The sequence below is a fragment of the Cupressus sempervirens genome, chromosome 3 (assembly GCF_028749045.1).
Source record: "Cupressus sempervirens isolate cs-2001-9-10 chromosome 3, ASM2874904v1, whole genome shotgun sequence".
Classification (NCBI taxonomy): Eukaryota; Viridiplantae; Streptophyta; class Pinopsida; order Cupressales; family Cupressaceae; genus Cupressus; species Cupressus sempervirens.
The window spans coordinates 67,218,683-67,244,459 of record NC_143120.1 but is presented as its reverse complement, the minus strand read 5'-3'; the positions used below and the strand labels follow the sequence as shown (position 1 = coordinate 67,244,459).

General features: G+C 34.6%; 1 pseudogene; it reads left to right on the top strand.

Moving 5' to 3' along the window:
* Nucleotides 1-2,660: 2,660 nt before the first annotated feature.
* LOC149564815 (protein CTR9 homolog) overlaps nt 2,661-25,777 on the top strand; it is a 28,113-nt pseudogene continuing 4,996 nt past the window's right edge.

Sequence of the window (25,777 nt, the reverse complement as noted above, 5' to 3'; positions counted from 1 at the left end):
TTTTTATATATATTTCAATTTTTATTATTATATATGTATATATGTATTTATATATATATTTATATATATATATATATATATATAAGTATATATGTATATATGTAATTTATAACAAATAATTATTATATCAATAAAAGCTGTGAGTTAGTAGATATTTTGATAATTAATTTAATTAAACATTAGTTTTAATTAAGATTAATTATTAGCATACACATAATCGAAGTTTTGATTATTGGAAATGTTATTTCTCAAACGAAGTTTTTATAAATAAAGTATTATTGGATCAATTAGAAAATTGAATCTAATGGAGGAACTTTTATCTATCAAGTAAATACATGGGTTAGGTAAAATGTGAAATTTCTCCACTTGATATTAATTTTGGGAAAACGTAAACTGAGACTCTTCATTTCAAATTTGAACACTTAGCAAAACCAAAACATGTGTTTACATTGTGTATTCCTTATGCTAATGTTTTGGGATTTTGGGTTGACTAGTGTTGACCGGTATAGGACATCTACCAGAGGCTTGGGGGTTATGTGATTGTGATGTCATGATGATGTTTTATTTCTCGATCTTTATAAACCCAACCATGATTATGTGATGGAATGCTCTATGTATTGGTTGTGATTACTGATTGTTAAAGTTGAGATTCTTATGTTTGAGACCCTTGACTTAAACATTATTTTTGGTCATCGATCAGTTATCCTTGGATATATTCTAGTCACCATGATGGGACTAATATGTGGATTTATTCTTGATGATGTCATGTTGTGACATGTATGACTCAACCATTTTGGAGTCTTCGATCAGTATGCTTTTGAGATATTCTTGGTTGCTTGTTGAGAACCAATGGATATGGTGATCTATTTTGACATATATTCTGGTTATTAAGAACCAATGGATACTTTGATTATCAATGATACTTCAGTTTCCAATAGAGAGCTGTTGTAGTCATGATTTTCTATGGATATTGCTCATGGATATTTGATGCTTTTATGGATATTTGATGATTTTATCATTGATATTTGATGATTCTTATTGTGGATATTTGATGATTTTATGGACTTTATTTATGATTATGATACCATGAGCATTAGGGTAGGATATCTGCATGTAGTAACAGGAAGTGGCTTGCAATGGGGGTCGGGGCCCTAAGAGGCTGCCACGGTAACTCATTGTAAGTTGGATTAATAAGTGATAACATTCACACTTAATACTAACTGAATGAACCTAAAAAGATAAGAGTTTTGGTTCTCGCCCATGCCTTGAGTGCTTATATAGGCTAGGATGGGAGTAGAGAGAACGCATGGTTGCGACCTTGCATTCCATAGTATGCCTTGTCAGTATGAAAGGATACTAGTGGTCGCATGAGATCTGTATGGACCCATGGAGTTTAGCTAACTGCCAGGGTAACTTGTACGAGATAAATGCGATGACACTTTCCTGCTTGCATAGTAGGTTCCTACATGTCATTGTGTGCCTCTAGGAAGTAGATGTCTGTTTTGTGATTGGAACCTTTGAGTTAGTATAGTTTCAGGATTCCTAGACTTTAGAGACTTGTGCTATGTGATTTTGATAGCCTATTTGGGACTTGAGATTATCTCCTCAGCACGGTGGGAGTGGACCACTTAGGTACCACGCGGTCGGGTGGTAGTGTATTTTCCACTCTTATCATTTGAGATTCATTGAGACATCGTGGCTGATGCATCCTTCGTGATGGTGGATATGTATCCTTTCATTGATGATTAGCATATGTTAGATGATGTTATCTTATGCTTACATTTGCATGTTAGATTACTTTCTACATATGATGTTGTATTTATTAGGAGTGACATTCCTACTATGTTAATACCGATGATCTCTTCGATGATTTGGGATGCTACACACGGAGGGATGGCTAGGGCCCACGATGGTCTAATGATGTGATTAATGGTTGGGAGGAACCATGCACTTAGTTTATTTCGTTTAATCTTTATGATGGATGTATATGACTTTTATGATGATGTATCATGTGATTCATGAGATTATCTTTACTTTGATGTATCATGGATTAGAATAGGATGATGTACCTTATTCTACATATGTATATTCTTTTAAGCCTTCATACCCTGTGAAATGTACAGAGGATGACTGAGCATTTGGATATGTAATAATTGAACATTAGACTTATCATTATTATTTTATGTGGATGTTGTACTAGTTAGATTCATGTATGTAATTCAACGTTAAGGGATCTTAAAGAATGTAACCTGTTGTGCATATTATGTTTACTCTCTAGATGGACATTGCTATTGCTTCCATTATTGTGAATGAGTTATATGTGGTATTTACTTTCATGTAATTTTAAGAAAAAAAAAATGTTACCAAACTTAGTGAAATTCTAGGTTAATTCTTTGGATCCCTTGGCGGGGCATTACATTTGGTATCAGAGCCTGAGTTTCTACATCGGGAGCTCTGTTTAATTTGGAACAACTAGAACTTGAAACTAGGTGAACTGAAAAGAAAAAAAAAATAGAACTTGAACTGTTACTTGTATATTTTTCATACTTCAACACTTAGTTGTCAAAACTGGAATTTTACTTAAACCTAAACATAGAACTGAACTTAGTCTATTGTAACATGTGTCTTTTGATTGTAATAGTACTCTGTACTATTGCAAGATGGTATCTAGGACTAGGTCTTATGTTAGAGGCCGTGGTAGGGGCCATGGAAGAGGCTGTGGTCATGGCAGAACCGTTAGTGCCGAAGAGAGGACCAAGCTGAGTCTGAAGAGGTTGGTCTGAGACAGTTGATGCAGACTATTCTAGAACATCTACCTCCTGTTCAAGAATAGCCTAAAGTACATCAGACAGAACAAGAGCATAGACCCAAATCTAGAAGTCCTCGGAAGGATCATCAAAGGTCCATTGTGTCCACTCAGATGAAGGATCTTTCAAGATCCAAGGTTAAGCCTTTCAATGGGCAAGGTTCTGGTTATGTGGCCGAATAGTGGCTTATTTCTCTCGACAAGATTTTTGCTATGCAGGACTTTGACAGCAATGTTAAGGCAAGATTTGGGATCACCAATTTAGAGAATTTTGGGGCCACTTGGTGGACAATTGAGGAGAAGAAGCTAGGGATCAATATGAGCAATGTCACTTGGGAACTATTTTTAGAAAGTTTCTGTGAACGATTCCTACCAAAGGAATGGAAATAGCAAAGGGCAGATGAATTTCATAATCTCAAGCAGTACACTATGTCAGTGATTGAGTATGAGCGTAAGTTTTATGAGCTCATGTCTTTTTCAGGGTTCAGTGAAAATTTAGCTCAGTTGACACAACACTTTATTAGGAGTTTGAACAACCGTATTATTGGGGGTGTCAAAGTATTTGAGCCAAAAACCCTCAAGGATGTGGTACATCGAGCAATTCTTGTTGAGCAAAGTGTCAACCTTGGTCAAGGTGGTTTTGTAGGAGTGCCAACAACGTCAGGATCTAAAGGCAACTTCAATTCAGGTGGTAACAAGAAGCCTTTCTTTACTAAGGGAAAACAGTTTCAGCAACAGTCTCAGCAGATGCAATAGAAGAAGGGATCAAATTCTCAGGCTCAAGGTGGTGGCAAAGGTTCTAACTTTAAGAACAACCACAATGCTTAGCACAATAAACAAAATCAGCCCAATCAGCCAGCTCAGAGTAGTCAGTCATTTGTCAGTAGGAACAACCAATAGCAATCAAATGTAGAGGATCTGGCAGGAATACAGAATGTTTTTCATGTGGACAGATTGGTCATTATGTAGCTCAATGTCCATAGCGAGCACCTCAGTTTTCAGGACCTAGGCCTACAGCTTCAAAGCCTACAATTGGTGATGCAGGTAGAGCTCGCAGAGTATTTGCAGCAGTTGATCACCGTCAGGCAGATCATCAAGGAACAGTGGTTGAGACCACAGGTGCTATTCAAGGTATATCTCTTTTAGTATTATTTGATTCAGGAGCTACAGACTCATTTATTTCACCATCTATAGTTTCTAAGTGTAAGCTGGATGCAGTAAAGCAAGATCATGGTTGGCAAGTGGAGCTAGCCTCAGGTATCAAGGTCTCCACGAACTCTGTAGTTCATAAGTGTGGGCTTAGCTTAGGAAGCTTTATATCTATAGTGGATCTTCAAGTCATACCCCTTGGTTCCTATGATGTGGTTTTAGGCATGGATTGGCTTGGAACTCACAAAGCCAGTATAGATTGCAAGAAGAAGATAATTATGTGCCAAGATGACCAAGGGAATGATGTGAAGATAGTTGGGATACCAAGGCCTATATCTTTGCGGATGATTTCTACTATGCAAATGAAGCGAAGTTTTCATAAGGTATGTCAAATATTTGCTGTTATGGTAAATGATCTTGATGAGGAAGATCCTGTGAGGAAGACTTTAGATCACCCAATTTTGCAAGAATACGCAGATGTTTTCCCAAGTGAGATTCCAAGCATGCCTCCAAAGAGGGATATCGACTTTAGCATTGATCTAGTTCTTGGAGCGGAGCCTATTTCTAAAGCTCCTTATCGCATGACTACATAGGAACTGGGAGAGCTACGTCTTCAGTTAGAGGAACTTCTGGCCAAAGGGAGCATTCGACCTAGTGTATCACCATGGGGAGCTCCAGTGCTCTTTGTGAAGAAGAAAGACGGTTCCTTGCGCCTTTGTATCGACTACAAACAGTTGAACAAGGTGACTATTAAGAATAGGTATCCTTTGCCTAAGATTGATGGCTTATTTGACCAGATCAAGGGAGCTACAGTTTTCTCCAAGATTGAACTTAAGTTAGGATACCACCAGCTTTGTATTAAGGAAGCTGATATTCACAAGACCGCTTTTTGAACTCGCTATGGGCATTATGAGTTCACAGTGGTACCTTTTGGGTTGACTAACACTCCATCAATGTTCATGAGTTTGATGAATGGTGTATTTCAATCATATCTTGATAGGTTTGTACTTGTGTTTCTTGATGATATATTGATATTCTCTAAGAATTAGAAGGAGCATGAGGAACACCTGTGGTTGGTATTGCAGTGTTTGAGAGACAACTAGCTTTATGCTAATGCAGCTAAGTGCAAATTTTTCAAATCAGAGATTCCATATTTAGGGCATGTTATCTCAGGTGATGGTATTTCAGTGGATCCTACAAAGATTCAGGCGATAATAGATTGGCCGACACCAACTAATGTGTCAGAGATTCATAGTTTCATGGGCCTAGTAGGATATTATCACAGATTTGTCCATAACTTCTCTAGGATAGCACATCCTATCACTACTCTTTAGAGGAAAGGAAAGAAGTTTGTGTGGACAGAGAAATGTGAGGAAGCATTTCAGAAGCTCAAAGAGCTTTTGACTAGTGCAACAATTTTAGCAGTACCTAATCCAGAGGGAGATTTCATGGTGTGTACAGATGCTTCACTTGAAGGGATTGGGGCAGTGTTGATGCAGAATGGATGGGTGATAGCGTATGAATCACGCAAGCTCAAGGATCATGAGTTAAATTATCCTATGCATGATCTTGAGTTAGCAGCAGTAGTTCATGCTTTGACAAGATGGAGACATTTTTTGTTGGGGCACAGATTTGAGCTACACGGCGATCATCGTAGTCTTCAGTATATTTTTACTCAGCCTAATTTGAATGCTTGCCAGAGATGATGGATGGAGTTTCTATGCGAGTATGATTTTGAGGTTAAGTACATTCAGGGTAAGGAGAATGTGGTGGTGGATGCTTTGAGTCGCAGGAGACATGTGGTATCATCTATGACTCTTAGTATCGATTTGAGGAGTCGGATTCTTCAGGCACTTCCTACGGATTCATGGTATCAGGAAGTGTGTAGAGAGATAGATTTAGGAAGACCCTTGGAAGGAAAGTTTGTAGGCTACGTTCAAGAATCAGATGGTCTTTTGAGACATTTGGAGAGGATTTATGTGCCATTACTGGATGAGCTTCACACCTTGATTCTTGTAGAAGCCCATCGTACACCATACTTAGCACATCCAGGTGTCAAGAAGATGCATGCTGATTCGAGACATTTGTTCTTTTGGTCTGGGATGAAGCGAGATATTGTTGATTTTGTGGCTAGGTGTCTTGAGTGTCAAAGATTCAAGGAAGAACATCAGCACCCGGCTGGACTTTTGCAGCCAAATCTCATTCCTTCTTGGAAGTGGGATATCATTTCCATGGATTTCATTGTAGGATTACCTATGACCATTCGTCGTCATGATGTTATCATGGTCACCATTGATTGGTTGACTAAGGTGGCACATTTTTCACCTATTAGGTCTTCCTACACAGCAGCTTCTGTAGCTAATGTCTTCATGCGTGACATTGTGAGATTATATGGTATTCCTAGAAAGATCATTCCTGATAGGGATCCTGTATTCACATCTGCATTCTGGACATCGTTGCAACATGAGCTTGGAGCGCAGTTAAACTTCAGTTTGGCATATCATCCAGAGACTGATGGTCAGACAGAGAGGGTGAATCAGGTTTTGGAGGATATCTTACAGATGTATGTGATGGATAGGCAGACATATTGGGAGGACTATCTCTATCTAGTGGAGTTTGCTTATAACAATGGGTATCATAGTTCTATTGGCATGGCACCTTTTTAGGCATTATATGGTCATCCTTGTCGTACACCCTTGAGTTGGGACAACCTTGAGGATTGCATTTTGTTGGGTCCTGAGATGCTTCGTGATATGGAGCAACAGGTAGTGCGTATCAGCGAACATTTGACTACGGCACAGGATAGGCAGAAGAAGTATGCTAATGCTCATAGGACTGATAAGCAGTTTGCAGTGGGAGATAAGGTTTTCTTGAGAGTGCGACCACAAAAGAGTCTGATCCGTTACGGAAAGGGTTCTAAGCTAGCACCTCATTTTGTGGGACCATTCAAGATTCTGGAGAGGATTGGCCCAGTTGCTTACCGCCTTGCTCTACCGCCCAACCTAGCTCGCATTCATGATGGTTTCCATGTTTCAGTGCTTAGACAGTATATTCCTGATATTGTGCATGTCCTTGATTGGAATGCGTTGCAGGTAGAGGACGGGCAGCTGGCGTTGGAGCCAGTTTATATTCTGGAGCAGCGGGAGATGACCCTCAGGGGTCGAACCATCGAGCAGGTAAGGGTCCAATGGGACCCTACTGATGATTCTTCAGCTACTTGGGAGGATGCAACTTAAGGAAGTTATATCCCTGCTTGTTTGTAGGCTTCCAGGAGTAAGCCTAATCCAAGGGGGGGTGGATGTAGTGCCTACCCTTGTTCACATCTTTTCTAGACTTATTGTTGCTATTATTATCAGGCTTTGATGGACTAGTATTATGTTGATGGATTAGTGGTATTGTTTTGAGACTACTAGACATTATGTATGGATTCAGTTGTTAAATGATGAGATCATTTAGACTTTACATTTCATGTATGTATGATGATCATTATATTGTTTTCAGTTATTGTTGATGATTAGTTAGATGGTTTATTATCTCATGTGTTTTATTATGGATACTTACCACATACTTGCATGTGTATGGTGTGTGTGTTTTCTTATTGTATGGCATTTTTGATGTGGTTAAGGAAGGGAGTCGTAGTCACCTGCTTAGTCGAGATCTACACGATGCACCACTTCCTGCCATTGCCTGTTTAGTTTAGCATTATATATATATATTGTATGTACATGCATGGTTTTTCTACAGGTTGCAGGTACCGGGTATCGACTTCCCTGAATTGTCAGGATGAGCGTACCCTATTATACTATCTCAATGATAAGAGAAGGGAGATAAATTCTCAAGTCCAAATCCCAAACCCTAAAATCATTTTTCCTAGTGAGTTAGGACAAGTATCAGAGTTGAGCACCCACTGAATGTGTCGAATGACATATTTTGTGATTTTTAATCCTTTAGACTAATTTTGTATGAATTGTCCTATGATGGGTTTTCATATTTTATCTTGAAGGTCTATGGTGAATTTGCTATTAATTAAGTCTCAACAAATAGATTTAATTAATAAATTAATTATTTGAGAAAATTAAATATCTTGATTTTTAATATTTTGATTATAATTAATTCAAGGAGAATTAATTGAGAGAAAAGAATTAAATAAAAAGAAAATTAGAAAATTAAAATAAATAATAATTATAAAATACTAATAAATTAATAAATAAATAATAATAATAAAAGTTATAAAAATTAAAATAAAAGTTATTAAAATAAAATAGGAGTTATAAATATTTAAATGGAAATTATTTTAGAAAGTAATTGGAGTTATAAGCTTGCATGGAAATTAACGTATTTTTCCATTTTTCATGTGTCAACAACACGGGGGTTAGTGCATCAATTAAGCACATGGTGTCTACAACCCTAGGGCTCATCAAAAAGGTTGGAAAAGGCCCATGCTTAGTTGGTGACACCTTCCAGCTGGTTCTAGAAGCATTCTAGAGGTTTCCTGAGAGCTCTTTATATTCAGGCATTCCTTAGAAGCTTGGACATAGCGTGGATAGTGTGGAGAGCAATTGGAGCATTGGAGGACTCGAGAATTCTGAAGAAGGGAGCTTGCTCTACGAGTTTTCTGAGGAAGAGCGAGTTAGCATCAGAATCCGGGTGGATTCTTGTGATTTCACTTATGCTACTTCTGCATCTTGCTTTCCCCTATCTTCTTCGTGTCTTCCATATGTCTTTATTATGCATTTTCAATTTGGGCAATTAAAATTTATTTGAGGATTCTATATGCTTAGATCTGAAAATGACATGGGCTAGGGTTGCAATTCATGGACAAACCCATTAGAATTAGTTATTAGAAAATTTTGAAAATGAAAGCTTGTATTCATAAATTATCATTTTTATATATATACTATGATATCTATAATTCTGTATATTATATATATATATATATATATATATATATATATATACATATACCTTTATATATATATATATATATATATTCATATGTGATAAAAGTCGAATATCATTAAAATTTTTGAAAAAATGTTAAACATTATTTACAAACCAAATTGCACCGCGCGAGCGGAAGCGTTTTTAAAAAATGTTTAAATAATATAAAAAAAAAATTCGGTGGAGCCGTATCACCCCGGAGGTACTCAGAGGGCCTGCCATCGCAGGGACTGCGATGACAGGGGTACTCTGTACCCGCTGTCGGGCAGACCTGCGATAGCAGGTACCTTGTACCGCGCGGCATCAAAGATTTGTCTAAGCATTTTAATTTTTTATAAAACATTTCATGTTATATGAAATCGGTTATCAATATTTTGATTTTTATATATATTTCAATTTTTATTATTATATATGTATATATGTATTTATATATATATATATATATATATATATATATATAGATATATATATAAGTATATATGTAATTTATAACAAATAATTATTATATCAATAAAAGATGTGAGTTAGTAGAGATTTTAATAATTAATTTAATTAAACATTAGTTTTAATTAAGATTAATTATTAGCATACACATAATCGAAGTTTTGATTATTGGAAATGTTATTTCTCAAACGAAGTTTTTATAAATAAAGTATTATTGGATCAATTAGAAAATTGAATCTAATGGAGGAACTTTTATCTATCAAGTAAATACATGGGTTAGGTAAAATGTGAAATTTCTCCACTTGATATTAATTTTGGGAAAACGTAAACTAAGACTCTTCATTTCAAATTTGAACACTTAGCAAAACCAAAACATGTGTTTACATTGTGTATTCCTTATGCTAATGTTTTGGGATTTTGGGTTGACTAGTGTTGACCGGTATAGGACGTCTACCAGAGGCTTGGGGGTTATGTGATTGTGATGTCATGATGATGTTTTATTTCTCGATCTTTATAAACCCAACCATGATTATGTGATGGAATGCTCTATGTATTGGTTGTGATTACTGATTGTTAAAGTTGAGATTCTTATGTTTGAGACCCTTGACTTAACCATTATTTTTGGTCATCGATTAGTTATCCTTGGATATATTCTAGTCGCCATGATGGGACTAATATGTGAATTTATTCTTGATGATGTCATGTTGTGACATGTATGACTCAACCATTTTGGAGTCTTCGATCAGTATGTTTTTGAGATATTCTTGGTTGCTTGTTGAGAACCAATGGATATGGTGATCTATTTTGAGATATATTCTGGTTATTAAGAACCAATGGATACTTTGATTATCAATGATACTTCAGTTGCCAATAGAGAGCTGTTGTAGTCATGATTTTCTATGGATATTGCTCATGGAGATTTGATGCTTTTATGGATATTTGATGATTTTATCATTGATATTTGATGATTCTTATTGTGGATATTTGATGATTTTATGGACTTTCTTTATGATTATGATACCATGAGCATTAAGGTAGGATATCTGCATGTAGTGACGGGAAGTGGCTTGCAATGGGGGTCGGGGCCCTAAGAGGCTGCCAGGGTAACTCATTGTAAGTTGGATTAATAAGTGATAACATTCACACTTAATACTAACTGAATGAACCTAAAAAGATAAGAGTTTTGGTTCTCGCCCATGCCTTGAGTGCTTGTATAGGCTAGGATGGGAGTAGAGAGAACGCATGGTTGCGACCTTGCATTCCATAGTATGCCTTGTTAGTATGAAAGGATACTAGTGGCCGAATGAGATCTGTATGGACTCATGGAGTTTAGCTAACTGCTAGGGTAACTTGTACGAGATAAATGCGATGACACTTTCCTGCTTGCATAGTAGGTTCCTACATGTCATTGTGTGCCTCTAGGAAGTAGATGTCTGTTTTGTGATTGGAACCTTTGAGTTAGTATAGTTTCAAGATTTCTAGACTTTAGAGACTTGTGCTATGTGATTTTGATAGCCTATTTGGGACTTGAGATTATCTCCTCAGCATGGTGGGAGTGGACCACTTAGGTACCATGCGGTCGGGTGGTAGTGTATTTTCCACTCTTATCATTTGAGATTCATTGAGACATCGTGGCTGATGCATCCTTCGTGATGGTGGATATGTATCCTTTCATTGATGATTAGCATATGTTAGATGATGTTATCTTATGCTTACATTTGCATGTTAGATTACTTTCTACATATGATGTTGTATTTATTAGGAGTGACATTCCTACTATGTTAATACCGATGATCTCTTCGGTGATTTGGGATGTTACGCACGGAGGGATGGCTAGGGCCCATGATGGTCTAATGATGCTATTAATGGTTGGGAGGAACCATGCACTTAGTTTATTTAGTTTGATCTTTATGATGGATGTATATGACTTTTATGATATGTATCATGTGATTCATGAGATTATCTTTACTTTGATGTATCATGGATTAGAATAGGATGATGTACCTTATTCTACATATGTATATTCTTTTAAGCCTTCATACCCTATGACATGTACAGAGGATGAATGAGCATTTGGATATGTAATAATTGAACATTAGACTTATCATTATTATTTTATGTGGATGTTGTACTAGTTAGATTCATGTATGTAATTCAACATTAAGGGATCTTAAAGAATGTAACCTGTTGTGCATATTATGTTTACTCTCTAGATGGACATTGCTATTGCTTCCGTTATTGTGAATGAGTTATATGTGGTATTTACTTTCATGTAATTTTAAGAAAAGAAAAAAAAATGTTACCAAACTTAGTGAAATTCTAGGTTAATTCTTTGGATCCCTTGGTGGGGCATTACATCTTCTTTAACAAAATCCAAAGAGAATACAAACAAACTAATGAGCCATGTCTATCTCAATTGAATAGCAAGTACTATAGTGAGTATTAGGAAACTAACCTTGCGAATATCATCTAGTTCATAAAGTATTAGGAAAGTGACCTTGCTAATTAGTTTAACATAGATTGGTGAACAGAAAATTCATAATAAAAATTTGATTTTTTGCCACACTTGTTCAAACCATATAATGAAACGACAAAAAATGAATTGTATACAAAGACCATATTGTAGGCTATCCAAGTTGAAAGTGAATAGATGACCTTTATGGGGTGTTGTACCAAGTGGAGCAAGTATGTGAGAGCTTGAAGATGAAGGGCTCCTATTTTGGGGCCAATATTTGGTGGTTTCGAGGTGCCTAGGGAGAACTTTTGATGCTAAGTCTTAGTTATGTAGACTTTGGTGAATCTGGTGAGCTTTCTACGAGTTTGTACCTACTATATCAGCAACCACTATGCCCTATTCTAGACCTTCAGTATTCTAATTGACATCAATTATAAGTGTGCATCTAGATGTTAGCTACAATTGATTGGGGTGGCTTTTAGTGTGTATCAGTCTAATTTGACATGTGTGATGGCAGTATCAATGTGTCATCAACATCTTACATTATTTAGAAGAGGTGTAGTTTAGTGGGTAAATGTTCAGTCATTGTGGGAATGGTATTCTATGCTTTTTGTTAGGTTAATTTGTGTTGTTGCAGCAATCTGATTTTATAATCTGAATGTTGTATCAGTTTGTTTCAATAATGTTCTTGTTATTTTGCTATATTTTAATACATCTCACTATAATTTCCCCTTTTTGACATGACATTCAATAATCAAAATAAAAAGTAAAAATATAAAAAATTAAAATAACATGTAATATAATTATAATTTAATTAAGTTTAGTGAATGATCAAAATGAATGCAATAAAGAGTTATGAGTATTGAAGGATTAAGATATAAAGGAGAGACCATTCTATGAGAAGAGAACATGAAGGAAGCAAACAATCATTTCAAAATAAATTATTATTCCATGAGGCAGCAATGAAGGGTGGCGACTCAATTCCTTTTGAAGGGTGGCAATTCTTTTATAAATAAAATATAAAGGGAAGATCAATAGAAATTCACCATCAAATGTCATTTCATTAAACTAGATACAAAATAAAAAATCAATTCAAGAATCAATTTATGAAATCATTACACACCAATATATCAAATCAGAATTCATTCAATCATCACTATCAACATTTGTTAAATCATCAATCCTAAATCCATCAAAGTAAACAATTCAATTGTCCACCTATCATCAATTGGGAATCAAATATCAAAATAACCAAACAAGCAGACCAGCAAGCAAACAATCAGTCACTTATATAGGCAAATATCAACTATTCGAGTAACAACCATTCTAGCATCCAATCATTTAAATATTTATATTTAAGACATCAATTGGTTAAGCATCCACCCATCAATCCTTCAAGAAATGACAATAAAGAGAAATCAGACAATTGACAATGATCTATCAAATACATCAAGATATCGATTTTGAATTCTAGTTAGTACTTGCAAACTGGACAGGTTCTAGGCCCATAGGGTAGGCTAAGGACTTGAGGCAATATTTATGATACATATTCCACAAAAATTAGCATAATTGTTATAAATACTAGGTCATTACTACAGAGCGTAAAAACTGGTTGACTAGGACATTTAGCAATTCTCGATTTGGGTACTCCATTTCAGTTTGTTTAAATTGTTTTGTCCAATGTAGATTGATGCTTTTTAGTTTCAATGTTGAAACCCAAAGTGTCATATTTGGTAGGCATGTTTGTTCTTATAGCCTTAAATTCATTGATTTTGATTTTAAGAAAAATCTATGGCGAGACTTATTTTTCAGATGCATGATGATAAATGATTTCCACATTGAAAATTTTTATGAGAATTCCTAAGTTCAACAGCTATGTCTTTTCTAGGGCTTATAGCATCTCTTCTTTTGAGCTTATGCAAGTGACAAAGTATGAGAAGGGTAGACTTTAGCAATGGCTATTGCTTTTTTTATTATTCCATTGTTTATTATTTTTCTTATCTCATATCTATGTTTATTTTACATTTTTTCATTTCCACGTAAATTGTGGCTTGAGGGACCACACCTTTTTATATTGATTTAAGAAAAAAGATCACACATAAGGGTGCATCTATAGCTAACTACTTAACATCTAGAATCATATTAACAAAAAGGTTCATATTCATTCTCAAACATATTAAATTGTACATCAGCATAGCCACCAGGGCTAGCCTCCAAAAGCAATCTAGAAATTTTCCACTATTCAGAAGGGTGACAAGAATCATAGTCCATCTTGCAAAAATCATTTTCTAGACCGATACAAAGGCTTTCTCAAGAGTATAGAGAATAGCACAAGCTTCCATCTAATTTTTAGAATGAGTACTTAAGGAAGTATAAAAGAAAAACTTAAACAGGGCTTAAAGTTCCACTACTAGTACCACCCATTCCTGTTGGACGTGGATTACTCCTTGAAAACCCATCTATATTGATTTTGAGGAAATCATTTGGGAGGGGATACACTAACCTAAATGGTTCACTTTCTTGACTTGTTGAACTTTGGGACCAAACCTATTTTGTGAAGAAAGAGAAAAGCATTGATCCAAGTGATTAGCAATGTGGAGATCCAAATGAATAGTTGACTAAGATAGCTCTTGTTTCGACAGACCACCCTCTCATGAAATCTCATTCATATTATAATCTTGCACGATCTTATCATAGCAAAGGTGATTTTGAAATTGCTGGCCACTACTACATGGCATCAATCAAGGAAAGTCAGAAGCCACAAGATTTTGTGTTGCCATACTTTGGGTTGGGACAAGTTAAATGAAATTGGGAGATTTTAAGAGTTCTCTCTCAAATTTTGAAAAGGTTCTGGAGGTTCACCCTGACAACTGTGAGAGCTTGAAAGCTATAGGCCATATATATGCTCAACAAGGGAAGCGAGAGAAGGCTTTGGAAATTCTAAGAAAGGCAACTCGCATAGATCCATGTGATGCTCATTCCTTTATTAAGATGGGTGAGTTATTGATATCATCAGACCCCAGTGCAACCTTAGATTCTCTTAACATAGCAAAGTCTCTTCTGAAGAAGAGCAGAGAAGATGTACCCATTGAATTGTTAAACAACACTGGGGTTCTTCATTTTGAGTGTGATGAACTAGAGTTGGCTCAGCAAACTTTCATGGAGGCATTAGGAAATGGCGTTTGGGTTGAATTCATCAATAAAAGCCCCAGTATCAATTCTAAAGTTTTTCCTGTGTGTTTAAAGGACATGGAATTCTTACATCGACTAGAAGAATAAGATGTTTCACTTGAGTTGCCATGGGATAAAGTGACAACACTATTTAAATTGAGTTTCTTTTTAAATACTATTTAAATATAATTTAAAATATGAATTTATCCATGAGAAATCCAATGAATAGGTGCTCCTGAATCATAGATGGATATGTTGATGCAAGGTATGATGTTACTAGCTTCCCTCTTAGCGCCCTAGTCCACCAACTCATACATGAAACCATGGGACAAACAAGAAAAAATGTTGGATTTAAAAGCTTTTCCGATCGGTTATTAGGAGTATGAATGAGGTCTGCATGTCAGATTCGAATGAAGCCCTAAGATTCATTCAAAGCCCACACACCAATATCGGCATGGAGGCTTCAAGTGAAGCCCCTTGGGACCTTCATTCAAGGATTTGGCTTCATTTGAAGCCCCTAAAATTTAGCTTCCCCACTTTCCATTTGATTTCTTCATTATGGAAAGTGGGAACTGTATCACCTATTTTAGTAGAGTAAAATGAACACTAATCTATAAAAAGCATTCTCAATACTAAAAAACAAATAAACACTTAAGATAGGACCAAAGAAGACAAAATTGAGGAAAGTAGACCAAAGATGGTAAACTCCTCAAGTGCTTCTCATGATGACGAAGCTATGTCCCTGATGGATAGTGGATGTATGCTCATGATGTGCTCAAGCTCCAAATGGATGAGTGATAATCAAATATGAGTGTGGATGAATGATTCAACAATGAAGGTATGGAGGGTTTTCAGCATTATAATAGTATTTTGGTAGTTTTTAGGCTCTCAAAATAGCATTATAAGTTTGCTTCAAAAGTGGATGATTTTAGTGAAGGGAGAGGCTTCTATTTATAGGCCAAGGGGTGGAAGGATGGACAGTCAGGATGCAAGGATGGCAAGATGGTAAGGGAGGGCTAGGATGCACTCAAAGGGGAGCACATGGATTGTGCTTGTTTAAAGCCAATTAGGAGGTGACACATGTCACAAGGTGATTGGATGTGAGAGGGTAGGATATGGGTTGGTCAAAGGAGTAATGAGGGAGGTTGAGCCATAAATGGGGATGGTTGGGTCAAATAGAGATGGTTGGGTCATAAATAAAGATGGTTGGAAGGAGGATGAGATTGTTGACTTTGGCTTAGAGGTGGTTGGGAGGAGGATGAGATTATTGACTTTGGCTTGGGTTAGCAAGTCTTAACCCTTGCTTAAGTTGTGCACATGATTAGAAGAGGGATTAGGATTAGCTTAGGAGTTGGCTAACCTTGTTTAGGGAATGTGACAAGGTTAGAGGGGGGTTTAGGATTAGAATTGACATCTTCTAGAAGAGTCTAGGCTTTTAGGATGAGGATAAATAAGATTTTTTTAGAAAATAAATAAAGTTTTATTTATTTCAAGAGTTTAGGTTGAGGAAATATTTATTAAAATATTTTTAATAAATATGAGGATTAATATTTAATCTTAATTAAATATTTTGAGTTGGGATTAGGGGTAGGAAATGATGGGATTAGCCTTTAATCAAAATTAAAGAAGGATTTAGAAGATTTTGGAAGAGGTTAGTGGTCTTAAGGAAATTGACCAAGTTTTGGAAAAAAAAATAAATAAATAATTTATTTTTGGATTTTTGGTCAATTTATTAATTAAATAATTAATAAATAAGGAAATAATGTTTAAATAAGATTTAAACATTTTTGGGAGGGATTCCTTAATTAAATATTTTTAATTAAGATAAAGGGATTTAATGGCATAAAAATAAATTAATTAATTAAATAATTAATTAATTAATAAATGATGATGTCATCAGGGATTTTTTTCAGAAAATAAAAATACTTTATTTTCTAAAGGATTTTTAAGTGTCTACAGCAACCATTATTGTGGCCCTACCCAGGAACAAAATTTTATCACCTAATTTTCCTTTTGTTGACTTCATGATCTTTCTATGAAGTAAATGAAATAATAACTAACATTTTCTATGTTTCAAACTTCTATGTTGACTAAAAAAAATTTGCTGAAATAACTTTAATTGACAAATTCCATTAAAAAATTATAACCTTTTTCAACCTAGACTTGTATTAGACATTCTATAAGTTACACTAGATTAACATGTTTAAAAGTAACTACACATATCTAAATGTGTGCACTACATAAGTGTGTGATAAAAATATATATGTATATTTCAATCTATCTTGACATATGTTCATAATCACTCGTATGAAAAGGAATGTATTCAAATATTTCAAGCTCGTCTTTGGCATTTGGCTCCCCAAAAATGTGCATACAAGTAACAAAATATTGTAGAAAGTCAAGTATTCAAAATATTTGCTAAATGTTACAAGAGAACGATAGATCGTTCATTGTTGAATATATATAATATTTCATATACCACAGAATAACTATTTTATAAATGAAAACTTTCATACATGGGATGAAGCATTCTGGTTGTTTGAAAGTCTATTGGACATTGTGAACTTGCATAAAAAATATCACAATAGTCCTTGAATGCTTGAATGTTCTTTTTTCACCTATAAGTAGTGGTGAATATAGAAATAATGAGACATTTTATTTAATCTACTATATGGATTTGAAGCAAAAAAAATTATTATAGCAAATCAATGCAAAGGAAAATCAATATATTTAATTTAAAATAGTCTAAATGTGCTCATACAAAAACTATAAATGATTATCCCTATTTAATTGATCTTTATATATTCCTAGTTTTTTAGCTAATGACCATCCAAATGAAGCCCATAAAGACAACAAGACACAATTTATACCCAAATTAGCATTTTAGAATATTATGAGTGAACCACTTTTCTTTCTTTGTAGCCTATTTTATCTTGGAAATAGGATACCAAATCATGTTGTTATCCTTGATTTATAATCTTATCCTAGTTGATATTTTCTAACAAAAAATTCAATAATCTATTTAGATAACTTGTCTTTTATAGTGTTAACCATTCTCCAAAAATACATATTTTTTTTCTAAAAATATCTTCGAACTCAATGGAAAGCTCATGATTCAACTACCTCTTGTCTCCTATTGAGGTATTTTGGGGATGATATAATAAATAATTGATTCCATCCTACATTGGTAATACTTCTTATTTGGTGAATACATCATTTCATCAAAAAGACTCTTTGTGTGGTGAACCTTTAGTATTTTACCTATACAGTAGATAGATTAGAAGCAACAACATATTTAAATAAACTAAATATCTCTAGAAACATATATGTATATATGTAATAATGTAAATCAAATCAATCTGGAATATTTTCAAGATATAAGTTAAATTCTCATGGATCATTTAGAAGTCATATGTCACAAAAATCTTCAAGTGGGTTACAATTTCTTATTTTTGAAAAATAAATCAAATATTGAATAAATTTGAACCTAAGATTTATTTAAAATAATTTTAAGATATATATTCAATAAAAAAATTAAAAAATTAAAGATAATACAACTATATCATTGAACATAAGAGGAACAAAATTTCATCACTTGATTTTCCTTTTGTTGACTTTAAAATCTTTCTGTGAAACAAATAAAAAATAAATAACATTTTCTATGTTTCAAACTTCTATATTGACTACAAAACATCTTCTCAAATAACTTTATTTGGTGAATTCAATTTAAAAGATTAGAACCATTTTCAACATAAACTTATACTAGATTTTCAACAACTTTCAAACTTCTATTTTGACTACAAAAGATCTCTTGGAATATAGATCATCCATTGTTGAATATGTAAAATATTTCATATACCATACTATTTAATCTTGCCAGGCTATTTGAACAGCTACATGACACTGAAAAAGGAAATCTTTTGTATAGGCTAATATTGTTCAAGTTTCCTGATTATGTGGATGCATATCTACGACTTGCAACCATGGCTTAGGCTCAAAATGAGATTCAACTAAGCCTAGAACTGATTGGGGAGGCACTTGAGGTGGATAAAACCTCAGTAAATGTGATTACCATGCTTGGTAACCTGGAACTGGAAATAGATGACCGGCTTAAAGAAAAAGAAACAATTAAAATTGCACAAAATGTATCAGATGGTAAGGATGCTTATGCTGACATTTCTCTTAGAAACTAGAATTATTTTGCAGCTTCATGCAATGAGAAGAAGGATCCAGATGTGGAGGGAATACATCTTGACAAGGCTAGGGAACTGTATTGTAAAGTGTTGGCTCAGAGACCTGGAAATGTCTATGCTGCAAATGGGGCAGGCATTGTGCTAGCCGAAAGGGGTCATTTTGATATTGCAAAGGAAATTTTCACACAGGTTCAAGAAGCTATAGTAGGAAACATCTTTGTTCAGATGCCTAATGTGTGGGTAAATCTAGCACATGTTTACTTTGCACAAGGACAGTTTGGGCTTGCAGTGAAAATGTATCAAAATTGTTTGAGGAAATTCTATTTTGGCACTGACACCCAAATTTTATTATATTTAGCTCGATCACATTATGAAGCAGAATAGTGGCAAGATTGTAAAAGAACATTATTAAGAGCAGTACATTTGGCACCCTCAAATTACATGTTATGCTTTGATGTTGGTGTTTCCATGCAGAAGTTTTCAACTTCAACACTTCAAAAGCAAAAACGTACTGCTGATGAGGTTCGTCAAGCAGTGTCTGAATTAAAGAATGTGCTCCATGTATTTAGCCAACTATCAGTAGTGCCAAGCCCTCATACACATGGTAGGTTTCAAGGATTAATACAGGCTGCCCACGTTGCAGCCATATATGATTGTTTTCACAACCTACCATCTCTATGCATTTTTTCTATATGTATGCTAATTTGATTTAAGGAACTGTCAGGCTATGTAATTGTATGATTTGATCATGAGAAAAACTTTGTGGAATAATGAAATATGATACAATGAACAAGGAATATGCACTATGTTTCAATTAATTTTTAAAAATGTCAAGGTTGATTTTGCAAGATGAGCATCATAGAACTTTACAAAATTATGAAGACAAGGCAGATTTTGTGTTGCTGAACAAGAAAGCATATTTCTAATTGAAGTATTGGCATAAAAAGTTTACTAACTTTCCTAGAAAGTAATCTTGATGAAAGAGAGCATATTCTTAAAGTAGTGGCTTGGTAGAAATCCATTAAAAGTATCCATTAAAAAACACAATATAGCCTGAATATGTTAGTATATGGCAGAGAGTTTTACATGGCATTCCTGGGATAAATAGAATAGTAGTCAAGCCCTATTAAAGAATGAAAAAGCTTGTTATTTTCCAAGGAGAGGATTTCTATCAAGACAAATCATAGTGGAGTGCACTTTGTAATAAACACAAAAGATTGCATGAAAGTTGTGAAAGGGGTGCAGAAGATGCTCACTTTTTCCTTGCAGAGTAACAAGTAGTTGGTGTTGCTATTTCTATTAGTGTGAATTATGCAAAGTATCCAATTGTGTTTGATAAGAAACTTAGTGTCAATTTAGACGACATCCATTTCAAAGGAAGAAGACTTGATAAAGATAAGGCTCTTCAAGCCCTAAGGAGATCAAAAGCGTTCAAAATTCTAGAACCCTGCACAGTCAAGAGAAGATAGAGTGTGAAGAGTTTCCCCTAATAGTTGAGATCATGAACATAATCCAAATAGGCAGTTCATGGAAAGTTGCATAGTATGAGTGAAGAATCTAATGAGATGATACACTGCATATCATAAAAAGTGGGAAAAAAAACCCCAAAAAAAACTTTAAAATACCATGTGATCGGAGCATGAAGGAGGTGGCAAGAACAAGATCTAAAACAAAAGAGAAAGCACAAATTTAAGTCTACAATCATAGCAATAAGTCGCAACAAATTTTTATTACAATTTTCTACAATCAAACGCACCCGTCAATGATTTGTAGCAGACGTGCCCTTGTACCCTTTTCGATGGAGACCAAAATTTTTTCCTTCCCTCGTGCCAATGTTGATGGAGACTGGACTTTTTTGCTTCCCTCGCACCAATGTTGATGGAGACCGGACTCATAGCTTCCCTTGCACCAATGTTGATGGAGACCAGACTCATAGCTTCCCTTGCGCCAATGTTGATGGAGACCGAACTTGCAGCTTCGCCAAATAAAATGTGAATTACATTTTTGCCCTTTTTTTTGTTTTATGCTATCGTGTGTGTCGCAATTCTAACATAATTAATTTGTCACAATTATGACCAACATGGGCATGTTATTAAAAAAAAAAACAAAAATTTTCTTTATAATGCGACAAACCAACCCATTTAAAAAACTTGGTCACAATTTTTGGTCACGATTTAGGGTGAAATGCACTAGTGTATGCTCATTTCTTCTATGGTTATTGTTGCAAGATCAAACTTTTGAAGTTAAATCACCTCATATAAGTTGACATATCCATAAGATGTGGCTTCTCCAACCTTAGATATAGCATGACTAGGCCTTGATGATTGTAAATGTGTAGCATCTACACTTTCCCTATGAAGAGTTTGACTAGGAATAGGGGACGCAAAGATTGGTAGGGTAACCAATGTCTAAATTTCTATTTGTTCCTTCAATTTTGTAGTCAAAACTAACTCTTTAGTCCTATTATCCTCCTTCTCTTTTGTCAAAACTTCACCTTGTGCCTATGAGATAGGTGCAAGATTGACTTCTTGACCTATATGGACTTGTGTCCCATCTTGCTCAATTGTCAAAAATGCTTGTATTAAAGAATTTGACATTAATATGCTAACATCTGATGTCACTATTTCCTTCACTTAATATACTACAATGGGTATTGAAACATGTGTGTCAATGGTGACACCCTATAGTCCTTTTGTAGCTTTTGTCTCTATAGATGTAGGGAGTATACTAGATGTGACAGTGTTCTTCTGCTATGTTGACACTTTATCAATCTCGTATGTGCTTACTAATACAAGATTAGTGCATAATTTAGAAGCTAAAGTATAATCCTATAATATCCTTTTCAAATCATCCTCTATCAAAGGATTAATGTTCTACACAATGTTATCAATAACATCATTTAACTTTGTTGTATCCTATTGACTTTCTTGGTCCATGTGAGGGGGACTGGCAATCAGTAGATGTACCTCAAGTACATTCTGATCTTGTTGCTAATCTTCTTCAACTATAGCCTCTTCATTTTCTTCCTTCTCAATCCCTCCTTTATCTCCATCATTGACAAATACATCCTTAGTGTTCTCTACTACCTCTTGATCATCTTTTTCTTCACCAATCTCCTCAAGTGCTTGTTAAGTTGCCTTTTCTATTGTTAGTCCATAGATGACTTTCCATATCTAGGTGCTTTGTTTTAAAACCTCCTTAATATTATTCTACAAAATATTAAAAGCTCTATATTTGGGATCAAATATCCCCTTGTATTTGTTTGTCATCTTAGTCATTGATGACTTGTCCAAATCTAGCATTACTATGGCTAGAGTAGTCTCCCTTATATTTCTTTCAATTGTTAAACTATATTACCACCTATACTCAACTGTGTCATATAAAATTTTGGGTAATGAGTTGGAAATATCAATAGGAGTGTTCTTAAATGTGACCATCATCTTAAATATAAACTCTTTCACCTTATTCATATCTAACTTTCCAAGTTTATCAAACTCAACATGTGTGAACCCTAATAAATCTCTATTATTCTTAATATTATCACACAAGTTGTCCAAATCATAAGAGGGACTATCTAGCTTACTACTTGTAATTGAGTGTTGTCATCTGATTTTGTCCTCTCCTCATTTGATTCGGCTAGAGCTATATATTTTCTCCTATGTTTCTTCTTAGGCATGTCCTCTTTTGTAGCTGCAATAGCTCTTTTTCCTTTAAGATTCTCAACTTCGCGTGCCTTCTTTGTAGTTTCCCCTATGTTAGCTCTAGTAATAGATACTAATGGCTTCTATTGTGTCGGTTTCACAACTTTCTTTATTTTTCTCACTACTAGCTCCTTAGCTTTTCTCATCTTCTTTTCACCTAGCTTAGGTGCTTTCTCGACTTCTTCTTCCTTGGTACCTTCATCATATTCTACTTCTTCTTGGTCCTCTCATTGACCTTTTGTAAGTGCAAGTGGGGCTTGGGCTGGTTGATTATATTCATCATCCTCATCCTCATCATCATCTTCTTCTTCTCCCCCTTCACCAAATCTTTACTTTAGCTTCTTCATAATTTAGTTTTTCTCTCTCACTACAAAAGTTGTCTTCAAGTCTATTGTGATTATGGATTTTGCTTCTTCATAATTTCCAAATGAGGTTGCACTCTTGTCTATTTCTTCTGCTAATAGTGTTCTGATGGTTATTGATGCCTCATCCACATTGATTTCATAAGGTAATGGCCTAAGCCATCAGACCCTTGGAACAATTTATTATGTGTATATATGATCAACATCATCTAGAAAGAAAACATCATTATAATATTTCTCCATTTGTGATATTGGTATCCTCAATCTTTCTTTCATAGACTTCTTAAAGTCCTCAAAATAACTTGTCATTAATGACTCAAATTTGTCCCCAAGTTTCTCTATGAAATCTCCAATCTAAACTACAATAGACCTATTGGTCTTCCAAGAATTTTTTCCTAATGAAGGAAATATGTTATGCACATAGAATAATATGAAAACTAGTAGTGAACCAAATCTTCATTATGAACTCTTTATTTTTCTTATGGCCCCCAAGTTTTCTAAGAATTATTGAAGTTGTAACTTGGAAAGGTCATAAGAGTAGTCCTTCTTCACTATCTTTTAGCCTGAATCCATAGCCATACAAGACATGTAGTTTAATTTGCTAGATTGAAAGAAATTTTGAGCAATTGTTCTCACTACAAATGCAATTAGGGGATCTGAAATTGTGTCTATGGTCATTCCTCTTTTGTTCCATATAACCCCTATATTCTTCTCAATTATCTCCTTAGCATCACTTTGCATGATCTTGGGTCTATCTAGGGTAGGATACCCTTTTACTCATTGGATGATCCTTTTTGTGATCTTGGTAGGGCCATTGTCCAACCATATAGAGTGATCATGTATTATACTAAGTACTATCTTAATCCATTATTTTGAATACATTTGGAAAATCTAGGGTATGGGTTAACCCTTTTTCCTCTACAATTTTGTTTTCCTCCTTCAACACTCCATCTACACTTATTTTTCCATATAGATCTCTAATTTCCATGTCTCCAATACTTCCAACCTTACAAGTGTAGCAGCGTCTAACATCTTGTATCATCAAAACCTGTAGTAGTATCATCGATAATGGACTAGTAGGATCTCCCTTGTATGATATCTTAGGAATAGCTTAGAAGGGTGGTTTTTAAATCTCATTACTTATTAATTGAACATTTAAAACCTCTTTTCCTTTCATCCTAACAACAAGAGAAGATCTAAACACCATTTAAATAACTAGGGTTTGTGATATTTCAAATAGAGTAGCTCAGTGCATGATAAATACCTTATGAATATGATGATTGGTGACGAGTAGCAACTGAATCCATTTCAAAAATGCTTGAATCCTTCTCCTTATTTTTCCTTATTCTCTTTGTGCTCTCTTTGATCTTGAATGAATGAAAATGAATCAAAATTTGACTATATAACCCTTAAAACTTGGCAATAAATGCCCAATGCTTACATAGTTGTAAACTCCGCTACCACAAAAATTTCAACTCACTTGGTTTACACATAATTTCTACTATGCTTGGCAACAACAATGATTTCAGCCAATACTATCATCCTTAATAGCTTGACATCAACTGAAATTTCATTTTCACTCAACAACAATTGTGAAACTTTTCATGCTCGACAACAACATGAAAACTAATAAAACTTATAGATTTCTTCCAGGTTATAATCAATACATTTCATCTTTATTGATGCATATCAATCTTTTCAAAAGTTAGACTCTTGCAACTGATGTAAAATATATCATTGAGATATCAGTCTCACATACCTTTTGATTGCCTAGTTGAGGGTGATGTGATCACTAGATCCATTGGATGAAGTGACCTCATCTAAACTTGATGTGCTACAATCTTCTTTTTTCTTTCATGTCTTGTTCATCTGCACTCTGACTTTCTCAACATCAACCTTCTCTTTCCCTTCATTGAATTCATTACTTGGTGCTTTTCACCTTGTTGGATAGTTTCTACTAATGTGACAGTCTTCAAATAGATAAAGCATGTAGTTTCACTCAATCATCTACCGTAATCACTTTTTAAATGTGTTCTAATGCAATTCTAAACAACATGTCCATACTCTTGACAATAGTGACAACTATACATTGTATTGTAATCCCAATTATAGGATTTTTCATTGTGTTATCCCTTTGTCTATTTGTTTGATATCCACTTAGCATTAGATTTGTATTCATATGCCTTATGTCCATACTTCTAATAATTGTGGCAATATTATTAAACTATTTGTATGCTTGAAGTCTTGGTCTTGCATTCATGTGCCTGATGTCCTTACTTGTTGCACTTATGATAGTAACCCATGAATTTTTTATTAGGGTTCTAATTTTCATTACTAATCCTGCAAACATTTGTTTTATGACCTAACTTTCCACAATTATGACAAGTGGATTTGTATTTCTCACCTTGTTGTTTCTTTGTTCGCCACTTTTAGATTATTCTCTTTCCTTAGTCCTTGTGTATACCAATCTAGTAGTATCATTGTTAGATCTAGGAGATCTCATCAATTTCTCAAAGTATTTGATGGCTTCATTGGGTTTTTTGTAAATTTCTATA